This window comes from Sciurus carolinensis (genome assembly GCF_902686445.1).
Source record: "Sciurus carolinensis chromosome 14 unlocalized genomic scaffold, mSciCar1.2 scaffold_124_arrow_ctg1, whole genome shotgun sequence".
Classification (NCBI taxonomy): domain Eukaryota; kingdom Metazoa; phylum Chordata; class Mammalia; order Rodentia; family Sciuridae; genus Sciurus; species Sciurus carolinensis.
In genome coordinates this window covers 982,886-1,005,159 of record NW_025920109.1, presented here as the reverse complement: position 1 = coordinate 1,005,159, position 22,274 = coordinate 982,886, and the positions used below count along the sequence as shown (strand labels likewise).

The window sequence follows — 22,274 nt, the reverse complement described above, 5'->3', positions numbered from 1 at the left end:
GACACATTAAAGCAATACCTCTTTTTCCTCCTCTGTCTTTCCATGGGATTCACTGTTCTTGATAGGTGTGTCCCAGCCCTCTTGGTCAGACAGAGCTTGAAAGTTGATTGTTTTGGATAGAGAAGAGGAAAGTGCTGGGCTGGTGGTGTCTGAAGAGGTGTGTGCAGCCTTGCCCAGGATTTCATTCACTTTTGTCCATGTTGAAGTCCAATATCACAATTTCCTCCTCTTCTATCTTGTCTTCCTGGTGCACAACAGGAAAAGGAAAAACATTGAAGCAGTTTTCAGTTAGAGCTGAGTCGTGTGGGGAGAATAATTTTAAATATAAGTTTTTATGGAAGTATATCTGCTTTTAAATCAAGCTTTCTGAGTTGCATTGGGTAGTGTTCAATTCTTAGGCAGACTTCTTAGAAGAGCTCCCTTAGTGGGCTTCATGTATACTGGTTTAAATAAAGTAAACTTAATAGAAGTAATAATCTCTTCCAAATGCTAAGTATATGGGCTAAAATTATTTTGTATATGTACATATTTTTAAAGTTCAGCTTTCAATTTTCTTTCCTACTTTACAGAACTGCCATTTCAAATTCATCATTTAAAGCACTGACAATCGTGTTCATCAAAAGGCACATATAACTTCCCAACTCCCCCATCACAGCATTAAAGTGACATAGGAAATATGCAAAATAACCAGCTGGAGAGAATCTTCACTGGAACATCATATAAATATGAAAGCAATGTTTCACCCTAGCTTATCTGAATTGGAAACTTTTGCTAAATCATGGCTGGAGAAAGAGAGAGACAGACAGCATAACCCAACTTCATTTCTGGTCGGCATTTGACAGACTGCTTACTTGTGGTTTAGCAATGGTAACTTCAGGATAAAGATGTTTATTTTGAAGAAGCTTAGCATGAGACCTAAAACTAATGTTGCTCCCTTTTGCTAAGCTTTCTTTATTAATTTTTGAGGGAAGAGCACCACATTCTCTATTTGGCTCAAGTATATAAAAACTGATCATGTGTTTGGGATATGCTTCAAGATTCACCCCATGGGGTGGCTAGTGTGAAGTCAGGAATTGACAACATGGCCAGGTAGCAATTCCTCAAAGCTGGGAGAACATGCTTGTCTTTCTTCCAAAGAGGTCAAACAATACCTTTCTGGTACATGCAACATTACTGATCAATTCACATTCAACTTTTTGGCAATTTCTTTACTCTTTCCTTTGGGTGGACAAAGCAAACACCTTGAATATATTAGTGAGATTCCAAATACCCACGATCACCAGTTACTTTCCTGGGATGTACTCTCACTCCCCCTACCTCCCACCCTCTCTCCCACAGTGCTGTCCCTGAGTCCTGGGCTGCACTTAGTCTGACCTGCCATTTGAGTCTGATGGAAAAAATAAAAGCACCTCTTCTATGTGCCTGTTTCACCTGCAACATTCCTACTTTCAATCTCTCACTCTACCAGCTACTTAAGGTGCAGCACATTTGTAGGAGGTAAATACACTTCTAATAGGTTGTACTAAGATAATTTGCCTGTACCTTTCTGTCCCCTTTTTGTAAACCTTAAGTCCTAAATTTGACAGTACAGCTCCTCCTGGATAATAAGGTAGTAACCACATCTTAAGCCATTTGCATATCAAATATGTCTTTTTTATTTCTAGTTACTAATAATCCTGTATCAGATCAGTGCTACACAATATCAGATATTTTTATATCAGCATTAATGAACCTTAGTGACAGAAAATCCATGATACTACCCATGTGCCTTCTCCCTTCCATGACCTCACAATGTATCCTGACAGGAACACATCAAAATGATTTTTGGCTCTATAGCTGAAATGCAACTGTAGCAATGCAAAAGACTTACAGTACTCAAGTTTAATGGCAAATGTAAAGTAAAATGCTAAATATGGTAGTTGCTGACATTCTTCATAAAAAATAAAAAATAAAAACCTTGGGTTAAGAGTGCACAACCAACATTCACTTAAAGTTCCAGACCTCTGTGACACGTGGCTTAGGAAAAGGCAGTCATGTGACTGGGTTGCAGTTTTCTAGTTCAAAACCCATAAAGAGTACAGATTCGAATTCTCTGAAAACTACAACTTTTTCAACATAAGACTCATCTATAGTTTTTACAGAAACAGAATTCCAAATAGTATTTTTTTAATATGAGAAATTCTAGGAGTTGATTTGTTTATATGCCTCGACTGACCAGGGCTTGACTGAAAAAATAAAATTCCTCTTAATGTTTAAAAGAGGTGCCTCTGCATTTCCATACCCCAGTCAGCTGCCCTGAGCACCTGACTTGTCATGGAAATTGACCTGCACTTTGGTGAGTGGGGTGCAGATGGCTCTAAGTAAGCACACAGGTGCATTCCTAAATGACACACAGGAACAGCTAAGTGTCCCTTTCTTCCCATAGATGGGAGATGGCACATTTACAGCATGGGCTTCCATTCAGTGCAATGTCAGCAGACATCACTTCTCTCTGCTTGAAACTTTGAATGCAGCAGGAAAGGGGGAAGGTGGGAGAGGTCAGTGGAGGAAGGGGCTAGGACCACAGTCGAAGATCCCAGTCCCTTTCAGCCCTTCTGATGTTCTGATTTTTCAAGGTGCTCTTGGGGATTTTTATAGTAAGTATTTACATGTATATTTTGAGTTCTTTTGAGGCTAGGTTATACATTTCAACCTAGAAAAGTGATCAAAAAGTATCATTTTAGCCATTTTTGAATGGTACTACCCAGCTCTTATGTAGTCAATAAATTACTGAGTAAGCACTTTAATATGTTTAAAACACTACATTTTAGGGAAAAGAAAACTTGAGAAATAGATTGCTCTTTTCAAGGTTTTTATTATTTTTTGCCTATATATTTCTTTTTTTTAATGCTATTTTAGACATTGATGGGACTTTATTCATTTATTCGTATGTGGTGCTGAGACTGGAACCCAGTGCCTCACACATGTCAGTCAGGAGCACCACCACTGAGCCACAACCTCAGTCCCATTGCCTATAGATTTCTAGTGAAAGGTAATTTGATAAATATATGTATCTATTATTATTAAATTGGAAGCTGAAAGAATCATCTTTATTTGTACTACAAAATAAGCACTGACCTCAATGTCCAACAAAAGAGAAATTGGTAATGCAATGCCACACATTTTATTGTCATTAAAATGTTAATTATGAGGACTGAGTAACAAGTGATATGGGAAATGTCATATCACTGAAAAAAGGAAAGAGCCCGAAATTCCTGCTATGCTTACCACTAGGGAAAAGAGGCAATTTTTTTGAAGAATTCAAGACTAAGACTTGAGTACTTTAAATGACATTAATAATTATAATACTGGTACATCTGATTTTCACAGGACAGCCTAAACCATCATATAATAAAATACTAATATCCCTAATAGAATATACCTTTAAAAAGAAACTTACACAAATTTAAAATGTGGATATTAAAATAATTTTGCATTTTAAAATCATACAAAGCCATAGGCAATAGACTGTCGCTGGGATTCATTCCTCTGAATTCAGACAGACAGGTATTTTCTGAGAATGTGTTTTTCTTCATAACCTCATTTGTTTAAAAACTGTTTTTGAGTGCTTTTGGTCACCATCTCTTCCTGGTGTTTACTTGGTTCAGCTCTGTCCAGAGCCTGTTTCTTCTGCCAACTGCCATCTGGCACTGCCCTACCTGCTCTCCTGAAGGTCTCACACAGTGTAGGTGAGCAGCTGACTGCTCCAGAGACAGCCTGTTCTTACAGGGGTAAAAGGCCACACAGGCTTTGATTGCCTGAGTCTCAGGGTTCCAGTTTAATCTGGTGAATCTTCGACTGACTGGAAAGGTAAAAGTTGTTAACAAGCAAGCCTGGGCACTTTATTTCAGCTGGCTTCAGTCATCTAAGTGGGAAATATATTCTCTTAACTGAAGCACTTTGTGTCAATAGGAGTTCCTGGCCTTAGGGAGAGGAATAGGCTTGAGCCCCTACAACCTCCTCTTGTGGATCCCTATGACATGTGCAAAATGAGTTGTTCACTGGCAACAGGTCAGGCGTGGATGCTCTGTGCACACATTAGTCCGGTCACCATGAGCATATACATGTGCTTCTCACCCATGGAAAGGAGAGGCTGTAGGAAAAATGTGATTGATTTCACAGGCTTCAGAAATGCAGAGTTTTCACAAAGATCACAATATTTGGTTTTGGATCAGAGCATTACAAGTTCTGAACTCTCCTTGCTGATTTAAAATATCTGGGATTTCCTGTGGGTCCTGAAAACACTCCAGCAACTGAGACTATCTTAGGTTACACAACAGTAACACATGCAATAATAAAATTTCCTGAGTCAGCTTTGCAAGTGTTTTATCAGTCACCATTTAATCAAACATTTCTTATAATCTTTGATTTGCAAGCTGTAAAAGCTTCCACAGTCAAGATTTATTTTAATATCAATTCTCTTTTCTTGTTCTACCAAGTCCCCTTGATAAAAAAAATGGCTTTGAAATCTGTAAATTCTCCCTCACCAGTCTCTATAACTCACTTTTCCCCAAATGGTGGTAGACCATTTTCAAGAAGAGCCACCAACCAAGGAAGGCACAATTTCCTTCTCTGGACTCATTGTTTCTGTTCCTCTTTTTGAGTCAAGGAGGGAATGGCTTCAGAGCTGGGGGAGCTGAGGGGTGGAAGATGTGTCAAGGAATGTGAAAGGCAATTTATTCTCACTGTTCTTTCTCTGGTCTCCTACTGGGTCCTTTGACTGGCCTACCTTGACATGCAGACTCTGTGGCCTGTTGGGGAGGATGACTGCATCTTCCATCCAGTGGGTGGAAAGACTCAGGACAGCAGCAGCTGCCTCTGTCTGGGAGTTGTCTCTACACTGACCATGGCTGTAAGAGGAGGCAGGGATCCTGTGTGGGCACCTGCTCTAGGCAGTTGATTCAGAAATGTGACTGGATTTGAAAAATGCTTTGCTGTTGGAGAGAGATTTGATTAGCAATTGCATGTATGTATTATTAGTCATTAAAGAGATATAGTTTTTAAAGATGTGATTCTTGCATTAAATTATGTGAAGAACAAATTAACCCATGAACCATTATCCATTGGTGTGTTAAATGATGGTTATTCAAATGGGTTTTCATGGAGGTTCACAGATCAAATAATGTAGTCGCTGGGAGAGAATGCATATTCTCTTAGTACTTTTCCTATCAACACTTCTTATGATAAAAACTCCACAACTAATTTTATGGGGCAGGAGTACTGGCAACATTTGCAGCAAAAAATGTAGCTCAAAACCCTACAAGAAAAACCCATCAAGGACTTCAGAGAGTTTAAGGCTGTACATCTAAAAATTACACATTTATAGGGTCCACAATTCCATTACAGAAAAATGTATCCTTTTAATACTTGTATTCACAAAGACAATTCATTCTTAGATACCTAACTGCATGTTTATTTGTTGACACAAAGGTTTGTTCCATTTTTGAACAAGTAGAAAGCGTTCTTCATCCAAATAGAAGAAACTAAATAGGCAGTGAATTCTTTAATGGGCTGGCATTTTGCATATTCAAGGAGAGTGAGATAAGCCAAGGAGAGGGAAGAGATATTCTTAGGGTGAACAGGAAGGTGATTCAGTCATCAAGACTGAGTTCTATTTAATTTTTCTGTTGTGAGTAAGTCAGGCATTGCTGAGTGATTGAATGGCACAGATTTCTCCTCACTGTGGGGTTTTTGTAACTACCATGCAAGGTTATGGGAGAAAAACCCAAGATTTAATGAGAGCTGATACAAAAGTGTTTTACCTATTTATTTTTCATTAAGTATTTCTTTTTTTTAATTTATTTATTTTGATTCATTGTTTCTTAATTTAAATATTCAAGTATTTTTATAAGAAAAACATAAAATAATACCAAATGTTATTTCTGATAACAAGAAGGTGAAAATGACTTTGAATGCTTTGCCATTTCTAAAATCAATATCCATATTATGTGAGTACATAGAATGTTCTTATTAAATGGCTTTATGTGAATTAAACCTGTGTTTGTATATATATCATGTGTGTAAATAAGAAAATTATACTTACCTTTGGTCTGAATAATTTTGTTGATTTATGCAATACTTTAAAATAGTATCTCAATATTTCATCTATTAAACTGATATCATTTCAACATTAATCAAAATTCCTATTTTTCAATAAAATTATTCTTTTCCAAGCTAAATGTGAGTTAATTATTTCTGTAGAATTATTGGATTTGGATTAGATAAAGGCATTATATTTGTGAAGTACAGTTCTAGTCAAAGAAAATATAAATATTCTAATGGTCAGAGAAACTAAACACACAACCTTTCAGAATCTAGCAATATCAAAAGTTTTACTTTTATTAAACATAATGCGCATCAGAATGTCAAACTTTGAATGATGGTTTTTGGATTAGAGAAAGAAAATGGTAGCTATTATATAGAAATATTTCCAGGACTAATGACTTCTATTATTATGCATATAATTTGGTTTATAGCCCTAAAGTGACAAAAATTTTCTAATCTAAAGAAATGAATACTTTATGAAACAAGCAAAGTGAAACTTCACATTATTTCTATATTTGATAAATTATCTACTTACAGTAAAACTAGTGAATACAGTAATACAATCCCATTTTAAGATTTCTAACTGATGCTTAATCAGTAACTAATGATCTTCACTTAGCATGTTTTTTATTCATGTGATTTGAATACCAATTTTGACTCTTTAAATTAAATATATAGAAATAATATATTAATGGAAGCTATGTCCTGAAAATATTGAAATGCTTAAGAGCTGTTGTGACATTCCATTGCCTCATTAACATCAGTTATCTGAACACCTTTCTTAATCCTAAAATCACTTTTCCTACATGAATAATTCTTATAGAATAGACATACACCATCATATTAAACATCAACATACATACTTTATTATTTAGGTGTGAGATCTTTCAAACCGATGGATACCATGAAGAATCTGGTACAAGGACCAATGGAAGTTATTCTATTAATAGCTATTGATCATGGAATAAAATTTTGCTTTGAAAAACTATATGTATATGTAGAAAACAAGGATCAACATATAATATCACAAGTTTTGAGTGGGTAGGAGAAATTTATGACATTAATTTCTTCAGGCAGAAAAGGTGACGTCGATCACCAAGAGAAGTTCACCCGACTTGAGGGATGTGTTATATTAGTGAATCAGAATTTTGACTAATGGAAGTTATTGAATGCTTTATTCCTTTTATACTCACCCATATTGCATTGCCTCTGTAAAGAGACCAATTTCAAGTTAAATTTCTGGAGGATCTCTTAGTACACTTAAGAGGCAGTATCATTCCCTATACCAATCTTGCCAATGAGCTGCCCACATAGGTCCATTTATGGCTGAAAATGATGATCAGACCACAATGACATGATCCATAAAGGAGCTGAGGTCCAGCAGATCTGGACTCTGGCAGGAAGAGAGAATCAGAAACTTTCTCGGAGCTCCTACCTGTGTACCTGGTCAGGACATGGCCCAATTTGGTAGGAATCAAGCAGATATTTATCCAGGGACATTGACAATTTTCTAACTGCAGCCATTGGACAACCAGAAAGGCTGTTTCAAAAGATAAAAGCAGGAGGATGTGAGTTAAAATGATAAAATGATTTGATCTGGCATGTGCCTCTTGGCACACTAAACGGTAAGTGATATTAACAGTTCACTTAGCACTATTCTCACATGAAAAGACCCCAAAGGGTTTTGCACACTACATTGTTCCCCAACTCCATCTCAGAGGTACAAGGTAACAAACTCATGTTAAAAAATCAAAATACTATGTAAAGGAGAAATAACCAAATGAATCTGAAAATTTTAATATTTTAAGCATTCTGTGCTCATACCAAATGCAATGGGTCCAACAATACCTATCAGCATGATAACTCTGTGATTTACGAGCTTCAGCATAATTTGAGGTACTGAATCTTGCAGTTTAAATTGAAGTTTTCTTGGCTATGTGCTTATCAATCAAATAGAACCTCATAACCACAGTCTATACATAATAAAAAATGCACACACAAAATGATCATCATTTTCACATACACATACAAACACATAATGAATTTGCATTTAAATGCATATAAATGCTTTATTTTAATTCCAATCTCAATGTAAGGATGTCACCTCCCTGCCTGGTTAATGGTCAAGCCACTGTGTATGGAAGCCGACCTGATTCTTTCTTAATGCCTAGGGAGTGGAACCCAAGATAAACCTCTGCCTTCAGTATCAACACTATAATGGTGGACTTCCAGAATACCAGAAAATATGTTCTGTTTGTCTGACTACATGAACATATAACTCCAGGATCTTCAAATATAATAGTGTTTCATTTCCGAAACTGGCTACCAGTATAAAAATTTCTAGAAAATGAAATAATGAGGTGATTTTTCTTTCTTTTTGACTCTGAAAATGTTGAGAATATTTTTTTAGGAGAGCATTGCATACATTTTATTGGCAGCATTTTAAATTTATTTTTAATTTATTTTATTTGTTCTAATTCATTGTTCATGACAGTAGAATGTATTTATACATTTTGATGCATCATAGATGAATGGAGTGCAACCTCCCACCTTCCCAATTATATATAATGCAAGAGAATATTTTATCTATTTCAAGTGGTAACATATTCGATAGTGATGCAGTGATTTTGACAACACATAGCCCATGATTTAATTGGTGGAAAGCTTCAATTTTTAAAAATGTAACATGATTAGCATATCATCAGAATTATCTCCTGTGAGTGTTTCAATTAATCTTCACATGACCCCTTCCTTTGCATCTGGGGGTGGGACACTTGAGCACATATTCACATGTGGCAAGAACTAATCAAAAAGTAGCACATTAAAGAGAAGATTAATTTACCATAAATATATAAAACTCAACAAGTTCATTTCTTAATTTTGCAATGACTTCAGTTACATAATCTACTATGCTCCCTCCCCAGATACACTTCAGTTGAAAAAAAATAAGCACAACAGAATTTCAGAAATTAAATCTAGCAAGATTCATCCTGTATTCATTGCTCTGAACTCCAAGTTATATTTAAGCCTACAATTAATTCTACTCTGCTTATATTTTATTTAAACAGAAACATCCATGACCTTTCTTCCACAAATATGTGCTCTCCCCTGGAGAAGTGTTTGGAGAACAATATTTGCCACATAGCTCTTGCTGCCTTTTCCACAATTTGAGGTTCTGCCTGTGGTCTTTTTCAGTTCCTAAGTGATGCTATTTTGATTCTCTCTCCAATCACCATCCACTGTCATGTGTGTAGGCAAGAGTATGGTTGAGAGCACTTGCCTGTAATCCCTGTTACTTGGGAGGGTAAGGTAGGAAAAGCCTAAGTTAGAGGCCAGTCCTGAGAACTTAGTGAGACTGTTTCAACATAAAAAAAATTAATAATGAAAGGGTGGGGATGTAGCTCAGAAGTAGAAGTAGAACCAGGGAGGGAGGAGGAAGTAGGACATGGCTAAGTGAACCATTTGAGAATCAATCTAAGGAACTGTTAACTCAGTAGCACAGGATGAACTTGATTAGATTAGTGATTTGCTAACTCTTGGTATTAAGGAAGGGAATGCTAAGGTGCCCCTATTCTTCAAGTTTGTGTGGCCCAAGAGGTATCTCAAGAGAGATTCAAGAAATGTGTTACATCTTCTCAGCCTGAAATGTCACAGTCCTTTCTTCATCTGCAGAGACCCAGTTCACAGCATGAGAGCAATGGGGAGATGAATGAAGGGTTGCCCTCGCTCAAGGCTCTCAGTGTGACAGGATGTCCCAGGACAACACTGCAGAGCGCATGCTTTCTCAGTTTGAGTGGAGGCCACAAGGGTGCTGGAGACCTCCCTGTGATGTGTTGAGGCTGAACCTGATCCTGGACATACTGGAGGCCATGCTTCAGTCTGAGAAAGAGCTGCGTGACACAGGGCAGGGTGGCTTATTCTCTATACTGTGATGCTCTGGCACCTGGAACTTGCTGACCCAGGAGGAACTGCTCCTCCCAGAATGAGCCAATTCCTAAAGGCGGCATGCAGTTGATCAGTGGAGAATAGCCTTAAAGTGCCAAGTAACCACTTTGGAACCAGCACCCCAGGGGGCTGATTTGGTCCTAATATTCCAGGTCACTGTTTTCCCTCTTTAATTACCCTAGGGTTATGGACCAGAGAATAGGGACAGACCTTATACCCAGATCTAGAGGAACCAGAAACCCTTAGCCCACTAACCCTGGCCTGTATTTTCCTTTATACAGAAGATGAAGGCTTCTCTTCTGGCCTGAAGTTCTCTTGCTCCTGCCTCCTGACTCACTTGGATGTTCCCCAGTGGCATAAAGAGACCCCATCCTAGGAAGCATGGGAAACACTCTCTCTTCTCAATGGCAATCTTATCTTTGCCTGTTGGCCTTATTGTCCAATTTTCTACAATCCTTTCTACTTTAAAACTTACAGCTAGATGGAAATTGCTTGACCTAGAGAAAACTGTTTCCATTTCATTCCAAACTGGAAGAGAAAACACACAATACTGTGGTGTTCTGGCACTAAGAACGTGACACCCACATCTTTAGGACACGTGTGCCCACTTTCCTGGGGAAATCACACTTTGTGGGGGCACCCTGAGAGGCACTGGTGATAAGGGAAATGCCCAGTGATGTGTCCTGTGCCATAACACTCAGGGATGGGGTACCTGATCCTCCTCTTCTCAGGCCTTGGTGAATCCACAGAGAAATTAAATGGAGACATCCATATGGTCATTCTTCCTTCTTTTCCCATTCAACAGTGACCTGGCAAGGTAACATTCTCACTTCATTCATTCTGACCATTAGAAACATTCTTTCCACATGGCCTTGAGAAAGAACCTTAGCTAAGATTTGTGGAAATGTAAAGCACATTTTCAATTTCCTTGGTTTCCTAAGCAAAGATGGACACAGGGGAGGGGGCTGTTAAAAATAAAAAGATGGTCTTCAGTTGTCATGTCATATATTGCAATTAAAGTCTCATTATGAAAAAATCACCCCTCTGCCAGAGGGTGAACAGGCTCCTGAAAAGAAAAGAAAAGCAGAAAGAAAAAGTGAGAAAGAAGAATGTATTTTATTCCAAACCACCTCCTATTGAAAGAGTCAGGAAAAAGTCAGATTCAAAATTACAAAATAAACTACCATACCTGGGAAAGGCCTCCCTGGCCTTGTCCTTGTGAGTCCCTAGCAGCAGGTGGCCCTGGGGTTGAGGGCCACCCAGCAGCTCATGCATAAACAGAAGTAGCTTCCTGAAGAGCAACTGATAAGTCAGGACCCAACTTTTGTCCTGCCTAACCAAGAGCTGCAGAGTTGCCAGATCCCAGCTCAGTGAGCTGCCACTGAAGCTTCAAGCACAGTGACTAGGGTGATAAGTTTTTGATTTACTGACTGCAGGGACTGGGAACTGAGGCAACAGCACCACTTGGAAAGGCAACAACCTTGTGGGGCCTTTCAGAGACAGAGGTGTAGAGGGCAGCGACCACCTTCCTGGTGGTATGGAGGGAGCTGCTGGGAAGCCAGGTGTGGTGTGGCTCTCAGGTGCATCCAGGCAGGGCAAGAGTCACCTGCGACACATTCAGTCAGGCTGCCACAGGACAACAGGCTGCAGATAAGGGGACCAAAGATAAGTTCAGCAGTTTATGATTTCCTTGGCACTTACGGTACTGAGGGTTAGATAAAAGGTTATATAAATACTTAACATAAATGAGCAAAAACAGGAATACTGAGGAGGTCAGAGATAACGTGGACCAGGCTCTGATTACAAATGAATATATTTGTGATGGAGAGGTTAGATAAGTTCAAGACAGAAATACTGTCTTAGAGCCAATATTGCCCCTAAGTCATGCTCTGAATGATAGCAGTCACAGGGAATTGTGTTTCTTCTCAGCATTGAGGGTGTCTGGAAGAAGAAAGAGAAGACTGTGAGCCCTAGCAGAGGGAGAAAAGTGGACTGCAGGTGGGTTGCATGCTTCTCAGCACACAAAGCAATGGGAATAAAGAGAATGCTTGATGCTGTAAGCAAAAATAAAATAATCCATGATTCTACCCAGGAAGCTTCCAGGGGTGGACCATGGGAAAGGACCTGCAATAATCCATGTGATTATGCATAGGTAGCTTCCAGGAGTGGACTGTGGGAAAGGACTCTGTGTGCAAGGATGTGGATTCCTCATATGCTCCTTCTCCAGGTGGGGAACCAGGAAAAGGCCACTGCTGCAGGATGCAGGAGAGTCTCTGGGTGATCTATTGTGAGGACACAAGCCACTGTGATACCATGTAACACCCATCCTGGGCAGATGGGCACAGCAGGTGGTATGTGATGCAATTAATTATATGGGGGCAGGGTTTCAGTGGAAGAGGGAGAAGCCAGGACTCTTCAAGTTGTAGCATGCATTACAAATGGAGGAAGGGTCAGGGGCCAGAGGCATGAGTCTTTGTATTTTATAAAGGACACAAAAGGTATATTAAGAGTTTGTGATGTTCCATGTTCTCATTTAATCCAATTTTGGTGCCAAATTTGAAGTTGACTTAGGTATAGAAAATCTGTAGATCCCTAGTCAAAATTCTTGAAGTCTGATTAAAGTGAAGCAAGAGGGGCTGACTCCACCATGGAGTGCTGCTCACAGGGAGCCAAGAATAGCCATGTGCATTCTGATGCCCTTCCTCTCTCAGATCTCCAGGAGGGACCATGTTTCTAAACCACAGGGAAAGGTCTGGAATTAGGCACTGCACTCTGTGCCATAATGTTTTTGTCTGTGGGGAGACAGAGAGGGTGCTGGAGATCACACAGCCTGGCACTGCTCAGGTGGAGCCAGGCACCTTTTATTCAAATATTTCCTTGCTTGCCCAAACAAAGACGCAGATAAAATGCGCTGAAGGGAGGAGCCCATTTGCATGATGACAAGCCAGAGCTTGAACTCGTGGAAACTCTCAAAGTTGGTTCTTTTTCATACTTTTTGCAGTGCTGCACAATGAGGGAGACCTTATACTTTAAGGATGTTAGATCTGAGTTTTCCTGGGACTGTCTTCAAAAAAACTGTTATGAAGTCCCCATATGTTGTTCTGTCCATAACAACTATGCAAGTTCCTACTGTCCCCCTTTACTTAAAAAGTGTCATAAGCTGGGCAATAAATTACATGGTGACTCTACTTACACTGAGATCCATGGTCTCTAAATGCTCAGTAGCCATAGTATGCTGGAATTTTACTGTAGAACTGCTGACTCATCTGAAGCCTTGGGTAAAATGATATGTTAACATTCTAGTGTTCTTAACAGTGCAATTTTATGTCCAAAGTGTATGCTAAGTCAGAATTGCCTGAAGAAGATGGCTATCAGTCAGGATGGATGTTCATTTAATATTGAGTGCATATCAGAATAGAAAACTCCCTCTGGTGCATGCCCACCAAGAACAAGGAAGAGGAATGTGAGAACTTAATGTGAACTCATGGGTATGCTTATAGAAGCCTACAATTCCCCTGCAACATGGGTTTCACTTTTTTTTACCTGTTTTATATAAGCATAGCCCTGATCTTGCAGAATTAAATGCCCTACAGCAGGAACAGCTTCTACACCACAGGACATTCTATTGTTTTTTGACTCCAAGTGACCCACCATTAACAAACACAGATTCTATTGTTTTGAAAACAAAAGTTGAAAATGCCTTATAAAAATAACCAGAGAACCAAGAAGTATTTTACACTATAGCTCAAAAAGTTTACACAAACTCTGGATTTCATTGGTAATCAGATATTAATTGTAGGATGAAACATCACTTTATATTCCATTAAGAAACTAGTGTGCACCTTTCTGATTTCAGAGTCGTCAGAATGGAGAAACTTTATCTCTTAAAATCAATGAAACTTGATGTATTAGAAATTACAGTGCTCACTTCGGCAGCACATATACTAAAATTGGAACGATACAGAGAAGATTAGCATGGCCCCTGCGCAAAGATGACACACATATTTGTGAAGCGTTCCATATTTTTAATTGACAAATGGGCTAAGGAAATGAATAGACACTTCACAGAAGAAGACCTACAAGCAATCAACAAACATATGGAAAAATGTTCAACATCTCTAGTAATAAGAGAAATGCAAATCAAAACCACCCTAAGATTCCATCTCACCCCAATTAGAATGGCGATTATCAAGAATACAAGCAACAACAGGTGTTGGCGAGAATGTGGGGAAAAAGGTACACTCATACATTGCTGGTGGGATTGCAAATTAGTGCAGCCACTCTGGAAAGCAGTATGGAGATTCCTTAGAAAACTTGGAATGGAGCCACAATTTGACCCAGCTATCCCACTCCTTGGCCTATACCCAAAGGACTTAAAATCAGCATACTACAGAGATACAGCCACATCAATGTTCATAGCTGCTCAATTCACAATAGCCAGAGTGTGGAACCAACCTAGATGCCCTACAATTGATGAATGGATGAAGAAACTGTGGTATATATATATATATATACATATTGTGTATATGTACATATTGTGTATATATATACAATGGAATATTACTCAGCCCTAAAGAATGATAAAATTATGGCATTTGCAGGCAAATGGATGAAATTAGAGAATATCATGCTAAGTGAGATAAGCCAATCTCAAAAAAACCAAAGGACAAATGATCTCGCTGATAAGTGGATGATGACACATAATGGGGCATGGGAGGGGTTAGTTTTAGGGTTAGAGTTAGGGTTAGGGTAGGTGGTAAGAATGGAGGAAGGAAGGACTGTATAGAGGGAAAAGAGGGGTGGGAGGGATGGTGGGAAGGGAAAAATAACAGAATGAATCAACCAACATTACCCTATGTAAATTTATGATTACACAAATGATATGCCTTTACTCCATGTACAAACATAGAAACAACATGTATCCCATTTGTTTACAATAAAAAAAAAGAAATTACAGATTTGGAAAATTTGGAATTAATTTTTTTGTCATGTGACATCTTTTTGTCAGAGTTGTAGCTCATTAAAGAAAACATGCAATTTTTTTAAAAAGCAGTATATTAATGGTAGTACGCAGAACTGAACACAATGTCTGTCCAGAAAGCTACATCAGTCATTAGAATTCTGTTCCTACTTCTACCCTCTGTAGGATGTTTGCATAGCATTATGATCATGCTCCTTGCTTCATGACATTGTTTTAGTCTTTTCTGTTTTCTCAGCTCTCAGATGAAAGTCATTATTTTTCAAGATTGCAGGTGAGCACTCAAATGGAATTAAATTAAAAAATATACAATTCATTTATGCATAAATCCCCACAATTATAACTTCTAAACCATACTAATATAGGATTCTTGTAAGCCCTTTAGATCTAGGATCTTGATTTTCCCTAAGATATTATTCCCCTAATTCTGAGTCTCAGTATTACCTAAGATTTATAAAAAAATTCAAACCATGGAGTTCTGAATTTGGCTTCTGAAAATAACTATCTTAAATGGGACTTGTAGGCACTGAGGGAATCCTGGGAAATTCCACATAACTGTTGAAATCAACTGGGCTGATCTGGTGCAAGACCCTGATGAAAAAACTGGCAGAATACTTCATGGGGAGCAGACCCAATTTTCTTAAAGACACAGGACCAATTTTAAAGTCTTCCCAAAATGTATTCAGTCTGTTAATTCAAGTTTGACCCAAATATTTGTGGCCCTGCATTAGAGGGCAAGTAAGACTGCATAAACCCACTACACCCAGTTTGATCCAAGAAGGATCAGAGCATCCTGCCTAGTTGAAAAGTAACTTGTCATCATTTTGAAGCTCAAAAGCAACCAGAAGATTTTGAAGGAGGGTAGGGAAGAAAAATTAAATTTCTGGACTTGATTTGATAATTAAAATAATCTGAAATGCAACAAGTATTATTTTACTTCTAACAATATCCAATAAAGTAGTTTTTAAAGGTGTGATCTACTTTAAAAAGTAATTACATTTAAAAAATACATGCAATGAATATTTTTCATGTTTAAGTTACTGTAAAACTAACCAGATTTAAAAATGTGAAGAGTAGGGATAAAAATAATTATTTCCCATTTATGAATTGCCTTTTTTTTGGTACCACAGATTGAACTCAGGGACATTGACCACTGAGCCACATCCCCAGCCCTGTTTTATATTTTATTTAGAGACTGGGTCTCACTGAGTGGATTAGCACCTTGCTATTACTGAGGCTGGCTTTGAACTTGAGATCCTCCTGCCTCAGCCTCCTGAGCCACTGAAATTACAGGCATGTGCCACCATGCCCAGCATAAACTGACTTTCAAATAGCACGAAGTTGTCAAAAAGCATCTGGAAGAAATAATAAAATATAACCTCTTAACCTTAAGAAAATGCTCTTCTAAAATGAATGAAAAGATGTTTTCTTACATTTGTTGTAAAAGATGACTTGTCTTCCACCCATGTCAATAGCTCTGGTTTGCTGCCTTACCCCCATCAGATGCACCAGCTGAGATCTGCCCATCTCTTTGTAGGTACTGTGGAAAACTGAGTCTTGCTCAGCCTGCACAGCAATGATTTGCACATGCAAACTTAGGTTTCCCTGTCTTTCTCCAGATCACTGGGCTCTTCTGCAATTGTGGCCATGCTCTCCCAGTGTTCCTTCTTGGTCACAGGGAAGGAAGGCTCAGCTGTACCATCCAAGGGCTCCATATGAGCATTCTGTGGTTGTCCCCAATCTGGGTTGGAATCACCTCTCTTCTTACAAGGGACAAATCTATCACCTTCGGTGTTCATTTCAGGAACTTCCAATAGATCTTTTTCACCTGCTAACATGTACTTTGGGTCTCTATGAGGTCTGGTGTCTTCTGAACAGTTGGGGTCCACTATCCTACACATTCTCTGCCCTTTCAGAGTTACTTCTTCTGTCACTAGAAGAGCAGAGTGGGCCTGGGAGTCATCCACATTGTCACTTTCATCATCAGAAGAAAACATAAAACTATCGTTATCACTCTCTGCTGATAAAGACTGGATGCCACTGTCATTCAGATTTCCACTTATGGTCTCAACAGCTGGATTTTTTCAAATCTCTCCAAGTGTATTAGAGATGTGACTACCAGCTCTTGATAAGAAGGGTATTGGTCTTTCTGAGGGAAGTTTTCTTCTGCAGTTGAATGAAGATTCTTACCCACAGGCTTTATCATTTTTTTCTGGGGAAAAAGAACACCAGTATTTGAAAATCAAGAATTAAAAATATCACACACACACACACACACACACACACACACAAGCACACAAACACAAGCACACACACACATATATATACACACACACAAATACATAGCCCTGTGCATATGTGTGTGCATGCACATGTACATATATACACATACACATACTTAATATATGTAATATGGGGTCATTATTAATTTTATAAACATTAGAGAGAAAAATATATATGCTCTTAAAATAAAATTTAGAGCTTAATATTCTAAAACTGTCTTTATACAAACAATTATAATTTTCAGCATATTAAGAACTAAGTGCCTCTGGGTTGCTGACCAAGACAAGATGATACTTAACAATAGTAGAGTTATGGATGCGGTATGATTGTTACTGAACTTGTTCTATGTATCCCCACAACTTAGCCAATCAGAACTAAATGTATGTAAGACTTATATTGTGATGGAAATGTCCATGGCTGTTGTTGGCATGGCAATATACTTTCAAAGCTTATTTGGTTTATGTTCTCTACTTTTCTCAGATGTACTCTCAGAGACTGTGGAATATTCTAAGATAATAAAACATAAAGATGAAAACTAAAGGAACTCTGAAGCTTTTGAGTTTCCTGTTTATTTTTGTGATTACAAAGTAAAATTCCACATTCAGGAGAACCCAAACAGGACAATAGGAGATCAGAGGGTAGCCTGAATAGTGACATGGTTCCTGGTTCAGTATTTGCACAAACATGTGTGACACATAAATGAGACAAGAGCAGGACTGACTAGAGAATGCAGATGTGAGCTAGCTGTCCCTGGTCCATAGCTACCTTGGGTTCTGTGCATCAGGGTATCTGTGGCCAAACATGCCCCAGGAGACAGTTGCCCAACATATCCAGAGCCAGTTTTCACCCTGGGATGGCCACCAGTGCCACCCTTTGCCCAGGGAGGGTGACAGTTCAGATCCGACTCCAGGGTACATGCACCCACTGAGGCTGTGACCATCTCAGGATGCCGTGACCAGAGCTTATGGGTCCAGTACACAAGAGGGTACAAAACAGCCAGCCTTTAGTAACCAGGGCAATATTTACTTGATCCTGGCAGTGCAGTGTTGGTTTAGAAAGATAATTATCAGGAAGGAAGACAATGGAGATGTATTTTTGAGGGTCCTTGTCAGAGAAAATGTTTGTAAGAATTTAAATCAGACAAAAAGGCACATGGTATTCCTGGCAAACACCTCCTCCCACAGCCCTGACACTAGTACTGTGTGCCTTTCTTCCTCCAGAGCTGTACATGATCACAGAACACCCTCCACATGGTGTCTATAGCAGTCTACAGAGGGGCTGATTAATTTGTATTTCCCACTCCCATACTGTGGTTCAGGCATTTTTGAGGAAGGGAAGAATTCAGTCACAATTGTCACTGGCCCCTCTAAATAATGCTGATTGTAGGGTACTGTCTTCTGTTGGGATCTGTTCAGTGTAAACTGAAAAATTTAACACTTTATTTCCTAGAAAAGGGTCTGGATATGAGGCATGAATATTAGGAAGGATGGGCCTATTGCCTCCGAAGTTCACACCAGGGGACTCCAGGTTTCAATACTCTATTAAACATATTCCACAATGCAAATGGAGCTTTTCTCAGTATCATGGCTGGCTATTAAGATAAATTTTAAATATGACAATTTAAATATGATAATTTTACCAGATGAATTACAGATAAAAGCACTTTCAGTGAACATGCTCAATTCATTTATCCATTCTCACTCCTCTTAGTTACCCCAGGTGTCCAGTGATGATTGATGGACATTTTACCTGAGTACACATATTTGGGCTGACTGAGAATGCTGTAGACAGCAGTACTGACCTCTGCTGCTAAGCTACATAGTTTAAAGTATGTCTACTAAGTGCAGATCACCAGAGAGGGCAGCATGACCAGCAGGCACACTGGCAGGGCAATGCACTTCACTGTAGGCTGCTCACTGCTGGCATTCAGCGTCATTTCCAGTTTACACAATTGTTTGGTTCAACTGTTTTGCTACAGAAAAATATGTATTAATTATTCTTCATGAAAAGAGATGCCCATCTACAGAGGTGCCTAGGTGTGTCTCATGTGCTGGTTTCTGGGGGTGTTCTTCACACTACAAACTAAATTCCCACATTCCCAAATAGTTCCCTGACTTTCATAATGGTCATGAGAAAAAATGTCAGTTTGCTTTTGAATCAGACAAATCTTTTGATGGGCCACTTTCCTATTTCTTTCTTTCTTTCTTTTTTTTTTTTTTTTCTTGTAAATGCTAGTTTTTATTTTTCTGAGTGGGACAGGGTATGAGTTCCAGATCCCAGTGCTGCCTTCCTGGATGATATTGGTCAGGTCCTCAGTCTCATGAGTCCTGGCTCCTTATCTTCAAAATAAGGATGGTCCAGCAACCCCATGACTGTATGCCTCAACCATCCTTCTTAGGACAATGGAATGGTATGTCCCTGGAAAGGTGTTCCAAATGTTATTTCAATCAATCTTCACAGTAACTATAGGAAAGGTCTTTTCTGGTTCATTTTATGGAAGATAAACCACAATTCTAGGGAGTTAAGGACTTGCTAAAAACCACACCACTACCCAGCAGAGGGTAGAGCTGTAGATCAGGGACACCTGGCTCCAACTCTGTGTCCTTGCCTCTCTGACATGCTACTCTACAACCTATAGACTGAGCATAACTGTGCCATGACTGATGTCTATCAAACACAGCCACTCCCAGGAAAAACTGCTCAGAATACTATTATTATCCTAAGTTTGGATATTTTCAAGAGTGAATTTAGCCAAACTATATAGTTACATTGTGTGCATATATGAATATGTAACAATACCTCATCATTATGTACAGCTACAATGTACCATAAAACATGGACACATGTTTGAAAAGAGTGAATTTGTACAAAGGAACCAGAAATACCACTGTTATCAAGCAATATGGAAAAAGATGATCCTTATCCTGCAGATAAAAAACAAAAAACACAGCACAAACCTAACAAGCAAACTAATCTGGACTTTGTTAGTACCATAAAGATGGAAGGTGGGACAATTCTGAGGGTTCACTCTGTGGGGACACAGCCAAGGAACTGGGTCAAGAGTGGACTATGATCAGTGCAGGCCTTTCTCTGTCCTGTGTGCATCTCTAGTGTGGGTGAGGAGGGAGGTGGGACCAGGGTGCTCTCCTTGTGTACAGAGTTTTAAAAAAGCTTTTCCTCCTATATAAAAGTTCATATCTGCTTGTTTACATTAGTCCGAGGTATCGAATTGGTAATCCTATACCAATACACTGCCATATCCTGACATTAGCGATTCTGTTTTAAAAACAACTTAAAAATATTCTTCTGAAAATCACAACATGTTTTTAATAGGTTCCTTCTTTGTAACTGTATCTTATGATCACTGTATTTCAGTTCTGTTTCTTTAACTACCAAGTTTACTTTTATAGGCAACTTAGTTTCCCAGGCTTCTTGAAATTGCAAGTTCTGCCAGGAATAAAAACCCCCAGAAAAATGAATTCATCATTCAAATTTCTGAAAATGCAGTGTTTTATTCCTTATTTGCAATTCATTGAGAGATGATCTGTTAAAAGACATCATTCCAATCCCTAGAACTTCAATGTCTGGGACAGATATCCTCAAATCATGAGCATGTGGTCATATTGTTGGAAATCTATGCACTTTCTTGGTTAATTTCACTTAGAAGTGATTCTCATTGTACCTGTCTGCCTTGGGAAAGTATACGCTTGTCCTACATCCTGATAGTGACAAGCTTGAATTACCAGTGAAGAAGGTGCATTTTTGTGGTTTTGTCCACATTCTCTTCTATCCCTATAAATGCCCACCTGCATCTCTTTGAGACAGACATTTGAGAATAAGGAATATAGTTTGTGCCATAAAAAAGAAGAACATGTTTCTAGATGACCTTAGTCTTCACTGCATACATGTATTATCTGAACGTCCCAGCTGAAGATACAATTTGGAACACATCTGGCCAGGTAAAAACTCTGGGGTACTCAGAGTACCTGAGAGGCTAGATGAAAAGCAGTTCTTCTGGGTTGGGCACTAGCTCAGCTTCTTCTTGGGCTAGTGGTAACTTGTGTAGAAGGCTGACCTGCCATTTCTAGAAACTTAGATTTAATTATTTGATGCTGTGAAAACTTTGCTCAGTCTGCATTCTTAAGGTAGTCAGAGGCAGGGAAGATCTGGTTTATAGAGCATGACTAACTAGAAAATAATTATTTTGCTTGTCTTTCCAATTGTTTCTTAATTATTTTATTTCTATCACCTGTAAGCTGCATTACCTTCAGCATTGAATCTCCTTGATTCCCAAAGATCTCATCTGTAAAACAATGACCATAATCATACATACTTTGTAGTACTGTAATATGGAATAAGGGATATAATGTGTGTGCCTGGAATATATGAAAAACTAAAAAATAATGGTCACTACTGCTGCAATTTCACTATATTCATTATCATCAGTAGTTGCTCCAATACTAAATATTAACATAATCATTAGCATTTGTAAACCTGCATAGGTGTTCTTCAGTGCATATAACTGAATGCTTAACTAAATACATTTCAGCAATGTATTTACCTGGCTGATATTAAGCATCCAGGATGATCAACAGCTATAGTAAAGGTGAGAAGACACCAACCTAGACACAGTCTTTTGGCCTCAAGGACTTATGAGAAAATGTTGATGCAAAATTAGACTCATTTTCTTAAATATTTGGCTAATTAATGCTAGCTAGGTGAGCTGACTTCAACTCTATTTGCCATGATTCAATGACTTTCCCTAAGACTAGATCCAACCTGTAATTTTCATAAAACAAGTAAAACTAACCATCTCAAGGAAATAAAAAAATTGATGAGAATGATTCTAATTTATAGATGAGCCCTGAGACAGCTAAGATAGTCTAGAGAGAATAAATCTAATCTGAGATATGCGCTCAGTCAATATAATTTTATATCTTTTAAATTAAGACCAAAGGCTATTCCTATAATTCTATTTATCATA

At 38.5% G+C, this 22,274-nt stretch overlaps 1 non-coding gene and 1 pseudogene across 1 annotated transcript; one reads left to right on the top strand and one right to left on the bottom strand.

The window, feature by feature from the left end:
- The window catches only part of LOC124973322 (suppression of tumorigenicity 18 protein-like), a 110,291-nt pseudogene extending 91,065 nt beyond the window's left edge, over positions 1 to 19,226 (bottom strand).
- Positions 13,950 to 14,056, top strand: LOC124973328 (U6 spliceosomal RNA). Its single transcript, XR_007106666.1, has one exon. It is a non-coding gene; the product is annotated as a U6 spliceosomal RNA (small nuclear RNA).
- Positions 19,227 to 22,274: the final 3,048 nt, after the last annotated feature.